Genomic DNA, 15,793 nt, shown 5'->3' on the forward strand with positions numbered 1-15,793 from the left:
ATGAATGATGTTTAAGGTACATGTCAGTTTAGCAATGACAAAAAGGGTATTTGTTCGAGGATAAGAATTAATAAATTTAGAACTTAAGAGACTTTTCCCAAATTAATACAAATCGCCCATAAAGACTCAAATAAACACATGAAATATGTGGCAAATCCTCTTAAAACCAATTTACCTATTGATTACAGAAGTTGAATCATGTTGAGAGGAATGAGGCGATAACCGGTGATTATTAAAATGGGTTTTTTTTGCAAGTAAAGAAGTTTTTTCATATCTAATCCAACAAAACAACATGAAGTTCATCTAATACAATATATTACATAGTAAAAGAACACATTTTAAAGATAGTCGGGTCCATTTAAAGATGCATATCCTTCAAATTGCCAAAACATTTTCCTTAGTAAATCGAATCCCCTCTACAAAATGAACCAATCAAATTATAAGTGTTTGAAAATATAAAATAAACATTGGTGTCGATACTATGTGGTACAAATGCTGAACCCATTGAAGTATGAATAGATTTAGTTACGTATGGTGTTGATAATCCCTAGAGCAAGACAATAACATTTAAATATATAAAAAACATGAAGATGAAATTCTCACGATCCAGAGAATTAAATAATACAACCAAAATCTAAAAATAACTCCAATCATTGCCTTTAAACTTTAAAAACAAATGATATAATATTACACGTACACATACTTTTTTAAAATAATCATTTCATAAATAAAAAAAAATCCAAACCCTGTAAGACTTACCACATTCGTCTCTAAAATGGAAATGAGTACATCATCGTAACAATCAAATACTTCTCCAAGGATTAATCGCTTTAAAGTGAAATTGTAAACAATATCACAATAACCAGCATTATTGTAAAGACACTCACCTCTGTTTTATTTTATATCTTAATTATACAATTCTACTTTCTAAAGCCCAAGAACTCATGACGACTGAAAAAAGACTGTTAAACACCTGAACTTGATATTGATATAGAATTGGCATGCTCAATATTAAAACAACCATACCCAGTAAATCCCACAAATAGCAAGCTACTTATAGGGTCTGGGGAGGGTGGGATGTAGACATACCTTGCTTCTATCCCTAGGGATAGAGAGGCTAATTCCAGAGAGACACTCGGCTCGAAAACGAAAAGCATACCAATACACCAAGTCAAATAATATAGAATATAGAAATAAAAATTACATAAACTACATTAACAAAATATGATCACATAAACTACGATACGTTAATACGTTAAATATGATCACGTAAACTACAATACGTTATATGATCACAAAAACTACATTAGCAAATTAAAAATGACATAGTGAGTCAGGAAGTTGTAGGCATTTAATGCACCTTTATTTAATTTTAACCCTTTTATTTGTTCGACCATTTGACCAATTATAACCGATTAACTATTTTACTTATACACAATTAACATGTCAGATAGAAAACATAACCTCTATAGGACCCATTTATGGTAAATGGGTCACAAAATGAGAATGTTTAATGTCCTAAATTAGAGGTGGTGAGATGGATAAGTAGGATCCATGTTAAAACGCTTTAGTTGCATTGGACCCCCAAGTAAAAGAACAAAATATTATAAATACTTCTATTAATTAATAAGATTAAAAGTTCCAAAAGAAATGGTGGCATGACACATGTAACTGAAGCATCGACACATGAACCATTTTTAGTAAAATTTCAACATTGGTAAGGAATATGGGATGCATGGAGGACTTATCCATAGTCGTGGGTGGACGGGGACATCACTTGAAAAAAAACTAATGTATATCTTAGGCAAAAAATCTGACCGCACCCCTGGAAAATATGTTGAACGCTTAATCCGCACTTAGCAATCATGAGTTTCATAATACTTCTCTATTTCATCCTCTACACACCAAAGTTGTGTCTAATTATTATTATTATATAACATTAAATTGAGTGATAAAAAACACTATAATTAATCCTTAAAGAATGTGACATACCTGCATGTCAGGTCCATCAAAGTGAGCAATTATGTCTGGTATAACAACACAAACTTGCTCATATAATGAGGTGTTCTTTGTAATATCTCGCTCGGTCCCATGTAATGTTGTTGAAATCTTTATTAACCTTCAAAAGAGTTCTTAGACAACTATGTTATCCTCGGACATACAAACGCACACCTCAACTAAACCTGAGACAGTGCACAAGCCAATGTCTAGCCAATGTCTGCATACATTTCAAGGTGGAGGTTGCTTTACATTTAACTGTTTGACCTTGAGTACGCAACGCCCGAGCCCTCTCAGAGCAAGCAACGCCCTCTTAGCCTGAAAAAATATTAGCAAAGAGATCAAAAATATGTTTTATAGCTTTTTAAAATGGAGGTCTAAAGTTCATGAGATAATATTTTACCAAGTGCCATATGGATGTCTGAATCTCGGGTGCAACCACTTCTGTGAATTTTGCAGATAAATTGGTAGTAGAACAGCATTTGCAAAATGAAGAAATACCAATCAAATACGATGTACACAAAATGAAGGTAAACCATTGTTCTTTTAATATTCAGTTCAGTCACAAAATGTCTATGTTTCTACAACAAAATTTGAAAGAATAAGCAAAAAATGTGTATAGAGTTTGATGAAAGTAAGAACCAGACCCATACGGGTTGGGTTTATATCAAGATAATTCAACTACAGAAACGTGTTGGCACAAATAGACGCCGTATCAAACTGGGTCGGCAGCGACCCGGGCACCCGGCCCTGCCACTTGTCTAAACGGAGTGACCCAACAATGTTGAATGGGTCACGCATCTCGATCCCATCGTCACGTTGCATACCCTTGAAAATTCATTTGTTCGTCACGAATTGAAGAGATACCCAGATGTGATTAATCCGAATAGAGCTGAATTTGGAAGAAAGAAGTCAAGCGTTTGCAAGTTTATGTTAATCATAAAAGAAAATAAAAGACCAAGACATACCTTTAAGCTTTGCCATATAAATGAAACACCTCATGACCTACTCCATGCTGGTGCTTATCCACTGTTGCATTAAAACCTTGCTGTCAAACCATGAGGCGATAACAAATTAACATATCCTTCATGCTTCCTTAATGGCAATCAATATTCAAAAACATGTATTATATGTAATCAAAATAAACCTGAGCAGTGACAGTGTGTGATCAAGTCGGAAAGCAATATTAAATCCATGCTCAGACAGCCATATATCGACTCGAAGTCCAGCACTTCCTGCCCTAACCACCACCGCATCATAAACTGCATGAATATATGTACAGACATCCACAAATGAGATATATTCTTGCTAAAACACTTCAACACAATTTCGGTTCATATTAATTCAACTAATTACGGCCTTAGTAATTTTAATTGGCCATGTATCGTGTGTCACACTTCCACAATGATCAGGTGGTACAATAACGTACCCTTCATAAAATTACCTAAATTACCAAAAAGCCCCTTAAAGCACCAGCTATGTAGGTTTTTCTCATGCAAGCAATCTCGTTAATGCTCCTTGACTCCTGTAGTGGACATCATTACCAGAGTGGTCATTCAGATGCAAACTCAGGGTATTAAGGTAAATTACAATGGTTATTATGGTTAAAATTTATATTTTCAATACTCCTGCAGTGGACATCATTACCTTCTCGTAATCATCTTTAACAATTATATTAGTTTAAAAAAATGTTATGGGCCAATCCGGCCCGATATATATTGACTGGTACAAAAATTTACCCATTTTGACCCATTACCCGCCCGGTCAATGAATTAAAGAAAACTACCCAAGGGTGGCCCGACTGATCTAGCTTCCATCTGGCAAGAAACATAGCCGCTGGAGCAATATTTGATGGAACAAATACCAAGAAATTATAGTCAATCAGGGTCAACTCAGCTAGATAACTTGTCAAAAACTCCTATTCAAGACTCAGGCTCTAACAAAACATAGAAAACAACAATTAAAACTGCGAACAAAAAGGATTATTAAACCCACATTACAAGCAAAGAGACAATATGTACCTGATAGGAAGCTTGTGCTGCTCTTATAAATCTCCTGTAAACAATAAATATTCACAACGGTGCTCTCTTTACAAATAACTTACGCAAAACATAACCTTTTTACGCTTACCTGAGAAATGTTTGTACTGTTGGTGGTGAAAGGTGAAAATTCAAAATGTTCAGAACTTGACTCTCCATTTTCAGAACCTATAAAACTTATTTGACTAAATACTCTGATGATATAGTTAAATAAGTTATACAAGAGTCAAATAATTATAGAAACTAAACCTTTGATTTTGTGTAAGTACCGTCTGTGATGCTTGAAAAATCCTCATCACTTGGTGCAATGGTTTATTCATATTTCCTTCAAACGAAAAGTTTTGTTAATATATTAAGAAGCACAGAAAGATGGTTTAATGCAAGAAAAAAAAGATGTTAGAGCTTACGAAGCAATTAGCATAGAACTGATGCCTAACAGTTGAAGTTTTTGTCGTTCAATATAGTTTTTACGGTTAACAATGTGAAGTTTTCAGTTATTTTAAGAAATGAATCTGGATTTTTTCTTTATGCTTACTTTCATACAACACCTTCTTTATAAATCCATGGATGACCAGCCTTGCTTTGTTGTCTTTTGGAGTTTTTTTGTAGAAAAAGTGAAAATGAAACCAAACGAAAATGAGAAAAAAAGTTAGATTAAATTCTGAAACTACATACTAAAAAGGTGAAACCATAAAATAGCTGAAGATTCACAATGATCAATAGATCAAGTATCATACCGGTTGCAATCAATTCAACATAGGAATCGCCGATATCAGCAAATAATCGAGCAATCGCCTTTACATCTTCCTCATCCTAAACCAAAATTTAATAAAATAAAACAAAGAATAAAATCAATCAGATGTCGTCAGTGATAAAAAAAATACCTTTAAGGAATCTATAAGTTGCGGCTTTAGATTCATAACTTGAGACACAATTATTTGAATCAATGGCATCTGAACGGTAAATCAATCCACGTTTCTTGCAGATGTGTAATGTATCAATTCCGAAATGACTGCAAATAAGTAACATCGAATAATATAACTTTTCATTAGGGTATTTTAGAACAGATCCAAATAACGTATAATAACATATCCAAAATCATCACCGTCGGCACAATCTCCGGGTCAATTTCTTTGCCATCTACAACTTCAATCTCATCTACCAAAACAAAATAAGGAAAAAAAAGAACATTGGAAACAGACAAACAATAGTGACAGACAAGGATTAATTAGCACTCACAAATAGAAATTGAATGAGTAGACTATTTAAAACGTACCTTTTTACAAGTCGAGAGGTGCAGGATTGTGGAGGTGGAATCGACGATTAGAGGAAGTGGAACACATTAGGGTTTCAATGTGTTTGGAACAGGAAAATACTGAAGAATGATTATGCTAGGGTTTTGAGCGCATAAAGATTGAAGAACTGGTGTCACGCCGGTACATGAGGAGTGTGTTTCTGGCCGCCATTGAGTGTGAGTTCAACACAGAAGTCATAAATTGAAGATGATGAAGGGATGACGAAGTGAAGATGGAGAATCGCCTTGATTAGGAGAGGAACAACTTGTGCGGCAGATCTAGGGTTTCTTCAAGTATGTTTCTTTTTTAGGGAGGGGTTGTGTAAGAAGAATGAAGAAAAAGGAAATATAAAGGATCCATTATCCATCATGCTTGACCCATATTCCGACCCAAATTAATCCGGATCCCGCGTCCAAAGAAAAGTGGACGGATTTTCCCGCCAAAATGCACAATCTAGAGGGGCTCATAGCTTGACACCTCAGCAGAATTTTTCACATTTATTATATATAATAGATAGACTCTAGGGACACTTGTCATCATATTAGACCATCTCTTATAGATAATTATTATTTTTTTTATATTATAGATAACCCTACAACTAAATATTATTAGTTTAATATCTTATTAAAAATATTGAATTATCAAATGGGTCCACATACTGATCGTAATACGTGAAAATGGGCTTAGCCCACTTTTGATTCGGTCTAACTTAATTAGAACTAAAACAATTTAAACCTTAATTATGTCTAGCACAATATATTAAAGTATGAGATATTAATATAAAAAACTTAATCTATCTATATTATATAATAAAAGAAACCACTTTATGGATGCATTTACGGAGTTTTAAATAAAGGGTTAAATTTATTGAGATTTCGTTAACAAATTTTACAACAACAAAATAATCTATTTTTATCACAAAAACCAAACTTTGTATTAATATATTAAATATTTTTATTTTTCACTATACAAAATTACATTTACTCGACCCATATAATACATGAGTTTTTTAAAATATAACTTTTTATTATCTGATAAATAAAATTAGATTTATTCAATTCGTACAATACACAGGGTTATTTTAAGGATATATATTTTTTTATTATTTAGTACAGAAAATTACATTTATTCAAACCGTGTAATGCACATATTTTTAAAGATGTAATTTTTTATTATTATTTGGTATATAAAATTACATTTATTCAACCCGTGTAATAAATGAGGTTTTTTAAATATGTATTATTTTATTATTTGGTAAACAATATTACATTTATTCAACTCGTGTAATATACATGGTTTTAAAGATATAACTTTTTTGTTTGTTATATAAAATTACATTTATTCAACCCGTACAATATGGTTCTTATAGATATAACTTTTTATTATTTAATATATAAAATTATATTTATTCAACCCATACAATAAATGAGGTTTTTAAAGATATATTGTTTTATTATTTAGTATATAAAATTTATTTATTCAACCCCGTGTAATACACGGGGTTATAACCTAGTAGATACATATAGAGAAATAGAGTGAAATGTGATATAAAAATAAGATTTATGGATATAAGAATAGTGAAAGCGGTTCAAAATACACCAAACTTATATTTTTTATATAAAATAATGAAAAATTTAAAATACACCAAACTTATATTCTTTTGTATAAAGTAGTATAGAAGGATAAATAGAATATAAATATTAGACTAGTTACACGTATGTATTAGGATTCATGGTGTGGGAGAAAGTCCGTTGGGGCTTTATTACATCATATCAACGACACGTAAGTGGGACTTCACTAGGGGTGTAAACAAGTCAGGGTGAGCCCAAGCTTGACTCGGCTACAGCTTGGCTCATCACATTTTTCTGAAGCTTGAGCTCGAGTTCGGCTCGGTTCGAGCTTACTTATTTGAGCTCGAGCTCGGCTCGCGAGTAAAACCCAAAGCTCGAGCTCGGCTCGAGCTATTTTGAGAAAAACCTCAAACGAGCTAAAAGCTCGACTTGACCTCGTTTCAATTTCGCTTAAACCAGGGCCGTCTCCGAAAATCACAAAAAAAAAAAATTGGCCCTGTTCGAGATAAAACATTTGGGCCCTATTCGCAAATCTTCGTATAATATAAACTCATCAATCATTCAATCAAATATACAAATACTAAAAAAGTAGGGCTGTGCAATGGTTCAGAACCGGACCGAACCGAACCGAACCGGAACCGTTAATTGCTAAATTTAAGAACCGGAACCGAACCGTATTATAACGGTTCTAGTTCGGTTCCGAACCGGTTAAACGGTTCTTGTGTAAACGGTTCTCGCGGGAACCGGTTGACAATTAAATCCTAAAATTAACAATTCAATAGAAACACATCAAACCATTTAAAACATTAACTAAGAGTTGTAAGATTCAGAGTTCAACATTGATTTGATTATTTTTGTTCAATATTTATTTTCACATACAGAAAACTATATGTATCAGAAAGCAAACATTATATGCAATCATAAAAAAGGTCATGTAGAATAGCGTACCTGTATTTGCAGAGTGTTGATGGAGATGAACTTGTATGATAGCAATTAGGGTTAGGGTTGAGAGATGGAGAAGAATTACAAGATGAAAGATGAGATCATGGAGTGAATATAAGAAGAAGGAATAAGAACTAGGATGGTCATATGATGTCGAAAAACCCATTAATAAAATAGGGTTTTAAATATTTATAATCCCAACTGGTTCTAGCGGTTCTTTAACCGGAACCGTGGTTTTAACCGGAACCGAACCAGGAACCGTTTTTACCCAAATTTTAGAACCGGAACCGGACCTTATATCCGAAAATACGGTTTGGATCTAGCGGTTCCGGTTCGGTTCCCCGGTTCTGGTGGTTCTGAACCGTATACTGCTCAGCCCTATAAAAAAGCCATAATGCTAGGATAATTGTTATGAAATAGATAATTGTTATGAAATACTACGACGTTTTGTTTTCTTTCCCTTATCTAGCAGGCCCTTATTTTTGTTTAGACTAGTCACTTGAGATTGTTAATTGGGCCATTTTTTTAAAACTTTTAAACATGCCCTTATTTAAAAAAACTTTGGGTCTTTTAGCAGACCCTTATTTATGCAAACATCAAGAATTTTTTTTTTTAAATTTTTCAGGCCCTATATTGATTTGAGCCCTGATCGCAGGCACCTCCTGCACGCACCCCCCTGATAGCCGGCCCTGGCGTAAACAAGCCAAAGCTCGGCTCGCCAATGTTATCATCATTATTATTATTATATTGTGTATAAAAAATAAAATTTAGTTTGGGCTCATTTAGGCTCGCGAGCCTAAACGAGCTTTGTATTTCAGGCTCGAGCTCGGCTTGTTCGAGCTTTTAACAGAGCCGATAACGAATAGTTCTTGAGCCTCTAGACTTGTTTACACCCTTAGGCTTCACTGTTAACTTGTACGATGTGAAAAAAAAGTTTACTTTTAAGTATATAAATAACAAAAAATAAAATAAAAAAATCTTATTGGTATGTGTAAATAGGCCCACAAAAGAGTGTTCCCTTTAACTATATTAAAAAAAAGAGTGAATTACATTTTTCGTTTTTTATGTTTGTAGCGGGTTGCAATGGATGACCTTTAACTTTAATAATTACGGTCACAATCCTTTATTTGGAAAACTTATTACACCATTGGTCCTTTAACACTAACATGGTTAATTTTAAACATTAAGTCATATCATATGCACCTCATGTGAGGGTATTTATGTCTTTTCATAGCTTATTTCTTCCTTCCTTGTAAAACCCTTCTTTCACCATCAACCCCTTATTCATAACACCCACTACACCAGACCGCCGCCACCACCACACCACTATCACAGACACTACCGCCATACCAGCACCATAAGCACCACCACCACCATCTGTAAAATCGCATATCTGTCATAAGGCTGGAAGGTATGGTGTGGGGAGGATGGGCCGCCACGTCAGCGCCACGTCACCGGGAGTGAGGATGGGCCTAAAGGGGATGGACCAAGGGGGTGGAGGATGGGGCTAAATATATATATATATATGTATTTATAGGTATGTGTGTGATGGAGGGGGCCGTCGCGAGCGTCTGGAAGGTGACGAAGAGGACGGGACGGAGGGCAGGGGGCGGTGTTGGGGTGCGGCGTCGGGGCTCGCTGGGGCTGGGCCGGCCCCCATACCTTCTAGTATAAGCACCACCACCACGGCCACCCTAATTCTCCAAATCTCTCGTAAACACCACCACCACAGCTTCCCTTTTTTGATCTCATCAGGTGGTCGACGATGTAGAGAGAGAGAGAAAGAGAGAGTAGATAGGTCGCAGATGGTCGACATCTTCGTCAAGTGACAGCAGTGTGGGGGGAGAAGAACCACCAACAGATTTGACCATCTTCTTCTGGCGGCGGCGGCGTCCGCTTATTCGTGATGGCGGCGCTATTTAGTACAAGTATTTGATGAAGAGAAGCCATCAACCAGCTCTGGTCCTTATCTTCAACATTTATCTCAGATTTATCAACAAAAAAAAAATAATTCTCCTAGTTGTTATCTGAGCAATAAAAATATGTTTAAGATACTTCTGATAATTTACATATCGAACTCACCTACAAGTATCATAAGGTCAAAGGGAGGTTACCAGAAATGTTTCATATGGAGCATTTAGTGGCGAACCATTATGCAGGAAGAAGAACAAAATGATAATAATTTATATATGTTTTTTTAGATTTTGATTTCTTTTTTAAGTTAGATTTTGATTTATTATAAAATTATACTTTTAAATAAAAGGCTATAGTAAAATGACCGAAATACCCTCATGTGCAATAGCGGCGACATATTGATTGTCATCGCTAATAGTGTCGCCGCTATTACTCGTCATTCTTGTAGTGTGTGGGTGGTCTAATGTCCAACCATTTTAGACTCATAATTACTTTTAATAGATTGATAATTAATTTTTAAAATTAATATAGAAAATACTAATCATTAACGTAACTACCATATTCATGTATAGTGTGTATATATACGTGCTAGAAAGCAAGACATAAGTACCATATTTATTATAGTTATGTATTATAGTGCGTATATGCATGTTCAAGCAAAAGACGTAACTAGCGTTATCATGTTCAAGCAAAAGACGTAACTACCATTACCATATTTATTATAGTTGTGTATTATAGTGTGTACAATATATGTTCAAGCAAAAGACGTAACTACCATATATATTATATACATGTGCTCGACTTCCTTCAAGATACGAGCAACCATTTTTCTTAAAATCACTATTCGACAAGTCTCTATTTTGCTAATCAAAAGTTGGTATGGAGGGAATGTTTTGGTTTCTTTGGATTATTTTGATTCCCTGTTTTGCTAATCAAACAGTAAGTTTTCATTGCTTTAACGAGTTCCCATTTGAGTAAAGTAGCTAGTCGTTTAGCACTTGCATTGCATAGAATATAACAATAAAAGGAAAACAAACAAAAAAGCGAAAATTACACAAATAGGTGCTTTGATTCACAGTTAGTTTTTGATTTGGTTCTTAAGTATTCGAAACTACAACGGTTATCACCAAGTTTAGGACTTATCATGCTTACAGTCCTTAAATAGATGTCTAATTTTACAGGTATGTGTTTTCATATTCACAAATTTACCTTTGAGTAAATTGTGGTTTTGGTCCCTGTGGTTTATAGCTCGTTGCTATATTTTACAAATTCTAAAAGTCTTGCAATTTTCATACAAAGGTTTCTATTTTATTGCAATTTCACTCCACCATACTAACTTCATCCACCATCTGGTTAAAACCTAATTACATGAGAGGCATATAATGGGCTAAATTGTAATTAACCATGAAGGAAAAAAAAAAGAAAAAAACATCTTTCTCCAAATTTACACAACTTATCCTTCAGTTTTTGTGTGCTATCAATCTCCCATTTACTTATAACTTCTTCTTCTGATGATGAAATGGCACCTTCATCTAAATCTATCTTTTATATTAAAGCAAAATAGCTTTGACCAATTTACCATGATGTGGCATAGGTCTTTAGCCAGATAATTATTATTTGAGCGCCAACTCCTTTTCCTTCTTTCTCTGCTCTTTTTGAAACCGCCTACATTAATTTGTTGTTCAATTTAGAAACCCTAATCAATTCTCAATCTTACCAAAATTATGAAATCATTTCTTTCTTTAATTTTATTTCAAATAAAAAACCCTAGATGTTACACAATCATCTACATTCTCTAATACTCCTATTCGGATTCCTCTCGGCATGTGTAGATTGTGGAATTCCTTCTTCAATTGGTAACTTTTTTCAATTGAATCTGTCATATCTTTGAATTCTTTGTGTATTTTTATTTATTAATCAGCGACCAAGTCTTGATGATTGTCAGAAGAAGAACGATGGCGGCAACCGGTGTTTCTTTGAATTCCAGTCGCAATCAGATTTATTTTACGAACGTATGTTTAGATTTTGTTCAAATGCTGCTCTGATTTCCTAGTGTGTTTTTTATTTATCGAATTAGGTCCACCGGTTTCATGTGGTTTTGTCTTAGTGTAGGCGGATTGTGCTCTCATTGTTCTTATGTGGTGGATAGAGTATATGATAAAGCAAAAACTGTTGCTACTTTTTGTAGGATTTGCCAAAGCTTAATCGATATCCTTCAACGGTTTTGTATGTGAGTGGTAATGCTCTTGAGAGTTGCCTTCGGTCAGAGAACTATGTAACAATAAAACCATTGATATGTGAAGTTGAAGACACAACACTTCTGGATCTTATACCGTTTCTTGAATGCAAGTACTTCAATTTATATTCAAATAATATTATTTGATTTTTTTAATTGAACTTAATGCTAAGATTTATGGTTTTTTTAACTGCAGATGTTACATGTCATAGCCCTGCTGATATTCAACCTTTACTAGCTTCATATCATGGGCATGATATAGCGACAGAGTTCATTGAACGTTTTAAAGAACATCAGAGGTAAATTTCAGCTGTTTTTTAATTCCTTTTAACAAGTTGTGGGTTTTTAACTAACCTCTAACCTAAGGTGTTTGTTGTGATGATTCAGGAGAAGGCGGGAGCAGAAGCAACAAGGTCATCTGTGGCGTTTCTGATGTGATGGTTTCTAGAAAAGATCCAGATAAGTAAACCCATTACATAGATTTGAGATCGAATATGATCACAACTATAAAGATTGTTGGTTGGTTTAACTTTTAGATCATCTCATGAGGAGTAGAAAACCATTTAGCTACCGAGATCTCATTTTTTGCCATGAAATTTTTGGACCCCTCAAGAATAAAAACTCAGTACATGGCTCTTAAATTGCATATAGGGAGGTATACTTAAATCTGATAACTCAATAATATTATTTAAATATTATTTGTGTAACATATGTGGGCCTTATATAATTTATACATGGCACCTTGAAACTTGTTTGCTTAAATAGACTTATCATATATAATGTATACTTTAAACCTTAAAGGTTGTCTTATGGCCTAAATATGGTGAATAGTTAGAGTAACTTTCCATTGAAGGGTTGGAGGTGTTCTGGCAGCGGAGGTGGTGCTGGCGCAGAGGTTTACAGGGTCCGGTACTCCGGAACGATACCACCTGTTTAGCCACCTGTGTAACACAGGAAAACTAAGTCCTTTAATCATGGTAAACTTTTATTTATATATAGATATAACTTCATGTGGTTGGCCATCATCATTCTTATTAAATGGATGTTGGATTATGGTTAATACAGTGTGGATTATATTGTTCTAAAACGTGTGGATCGCAATGATCTTCCAGACGTTGGGAGTGGTCATTTCGCAGAGACTGTTAGAGCAATGAAGGTATAATGTATACAAATTCTACTGATTCCTGCATATTATATATAGTGGGCTGCAGATAACTGAGGATCATGGCCTCTTCACCTATGAACCGGTGTAATGATGATGTGGCAACGGACGCGCAACTGAAACATGAGTGTATGTTGCATAGGTAACTTAAAAATGATCCTAAATTAAAGTCGTTTGAACTTTTGATCCTTCACGTGAATTGTCACACCCCCAAGAATCCACCCGCGGTGTACCACCGCTTGGAGGCGTGACATGACCAGGATCAAGCCACCAATCATATTGAACATGTAAATAAGTAGTGATCATTATTCAACAATACGAAAGGTGTTTTCAAAACCAACATAATCAAGTGTAGCGGAAGCATAAATGTAAAAACCCAAACATAAGTATTAAGTGTGTAATGTCATAAACGTTTAACAAGCATTCACGATCCATTGCCCACAACGACCTGCTCCTCCTTGTGCAAGCTCCATATGTACCTAAGGTCCTGCAAGGCATGCAGCAAAGAGTCAACAACTAGTTGAGCGAGTTCACAGTGTACGGTTCAGTAACTGTAATAGTATGAGTAGCATTATGTTCGTTCGTTAAGTCATGTCTCGTATTAGTTTCCATCGCGGCCCTCTCGGCATGTATGCGAAGATTAGGGGAAATATTCCCAAATATTCTAGACTATGTATATTTGTATCGCGGCCACCCTGGCATGTGTGCGAAGTTTTAGTATGTATAGTTCGCGGCCTTCCTAGGCATGTGTGCGAATGATTAGTCATAATATCGCGGCCAACCCCTGGCGTGTGTGCGAAGATCAGTTCAATTGGTATACTAGTCTAGCCGTATCTTATCATTACTCTTCCTCTCCCGAGGACCATATCATTAGGTTCTATTAACTAAGTATTTACGAATAAATCATCCAAATCCCATTCCCACCCTGGGAACCCCATGCCTTGGCTGTGTTGGTTTGTGTCACACCCCCAAAATCCACCTGCGGATAACACCCGCTTCGAGGGCGTGACTGACCAGGATCCAGCCACCAATTATACTGAATAATTAAGTTGATAACAAAAGTAATACTTACTAACCATAAATTTTAGCAAATATCAAGTTCAGAGTTTAAGGTTTTAAGTTCAAACAGTTAATAAGTAGCGGAAGCATAAGTAAGGCAGTTTAAACAAAGTTCATAATTCAAAATAAGGTGACACCCAACACAAGGGTGAACAGACACTACACGTTCCCAAGCAGCAAGCTCCTTCGTCACGGGTTACCTGCAAAGCATGCAGTAAGGGGTCAACAATAATGCTGAGTGAGTTCACTAGTTGTCCAGTTTTAATTTCCAAAAACTTGTTTTCACCAGTTAATTTATCCGTTTATACATGCCATGGGGAGCTACCCCAAAAGTTAGCGACTAAACTGTTTTTCCAATACCGAACACTAGGTAACCGTTGCGTTTCCGCAGGATGCCCCGATGTCAATGTTCTATCATCATTGACGGATGCCTGAGTACATTAGTTCACGACCGATCCCAAACCAGGGCACGGTGTGAGGCTGGTAAACACCTAAATAGCGCTATCAACTAATAACCCGTTCGCCTGACCCCGGCGACTAATCGGTATTTGTAGTAGGGACTTGAGTGATAGAGTTTCGTTTAGTGCCGTTAGTTGCAATCCGTATAAACAGTAATTAACCAAAAGGTTTCCCAATACCAGGGAAGGAAAGTAAGTTTTGTTCCCAATAACTAGGGAAGGTATGTAAATGGTATCCCCTTTTCAAGGGGATAGGGTTGTTTTAGTCTCGTGTCCCAAACCACCGGGACGCATGCTTTTAAGTTGTGAACTCACCTTGGGTTGCTCGGTAGATTTAGGTTACTTGGTCAAACACGCTGGTCACCACGTCCTAACATGGTTACCGGTATAGGTCAGGTTCGGTATACAAGCATTTACGTAAAACACATACTGGCATGTAACATACATACAAATAAACAGTCGTGGGGTTATTGGGCCGGCCTAAACAATTAAGCAGTCAACAGCAACACATAATCCAGTCAACAGATAGCCCAAGTTAAACACATATTGGCCCAATAACCAAAATGGACAGCCCACTCGCAACCAGGCGGTCTCGAGTCGCAACCAGGAGGTTTCGGCTTGTCACGTTGTGGTTGCGAGTCGCAACCGCGTGGTCTCGAGTCATCACGCTGTGGTTGCGAGTCGCAACGGTCGTAGTCTCGAGTCGCAATCTCGTGGTTTCGAGTTGTCCTGCTATGGTTGCGAGTCGCAACCGTGTGGTTTCGAGTTGCCATGCCATGGTTGCGAGTCGTAATATGTCCCTTTCATGCACACGTGATGATGCAGATATGACAGTCCAATTTGTACCAAGAAATCAGACCCAGATTAGGAAACAACCAATAAGGTTCCTACTAACACTTTGCCTAATCTGAATATTAGTAAACTTAGATCAAACTTTGCCATTTTTAAATCTTCAAACCACATTCAAGAAGTTCATCCTATATTCAAAGTTTTCTAGGGTTTTCATGTCAAATATAACTATATTTTATGAACCAAAACCATATGTTTTTAACAAGATTATCATGGCAAGAACAAAGAACATACAATATATAGCCGAAATCTTATGTTTAGCATTATCAT

The 15,793-nt window shown here is 35.7% G+C and overlaps 1 non-coding gene across 9 annotated transcripts; it reads right to left on the minus strand.

The window, feature by feature from the left end:
- Positions 1-1,589: 1,589 nt before the first annotated feature.
- Positions 1,590-5,645, minus strand: LOC110936824. Of its 9 annotated transcripts, XR_004882507.1 has the most exons (16): positions 5,314-5,645; positions 5,143-5,195; positions 4,922-5,049; positions 4,775-4,850; positions 4,573-4,626; positions 4,287-4,362; positions 4,129-4,205; positions 4,020-4,053; positions 3,785-3,934; positions 3,443-3,523; positions 3,146-3,260; positions 2,967-3,046; positions 2,402-2,890; positions 2,227-2,316; positions 1,993-2,119; positions 1,590-1,897 (listed from the first exon to the last, which is right to left on the minus strand). It is a non-coding gene; the product is annotated as an uncharacterized LOC110936824 (transcript). The 9 variants fall into 9 exon arrangements; XR_004882510.1 differs by having other exon boundaries at positions 1,993-2,316; positions 4,961-5,049; XR_004882513.1 differs by having other exon boundaries at positions 1,993-2,316; positions 2,967-3,027.
- Between the last annotated feature and the right edge of the window lie 10,148 nt (positions 5,646-15,793).

Source organism: Helianthus annuus, chromosome 15 (assembly GCF_002127325.2).
Source record: "Helianthus annuus cultivar XRQ/B chromosome 15, HanXRQr2.0-SUNRISE, whole genome shotgun sequence".
In the NCBI taxonomy this organism is placed as follows: domain Eukaryota; kingdom Viridiplantae; phylum Streptophyta; class Magnoliopsida; order Asterales; family Asteraceae; genus Helianthus; species Helianthus annuus.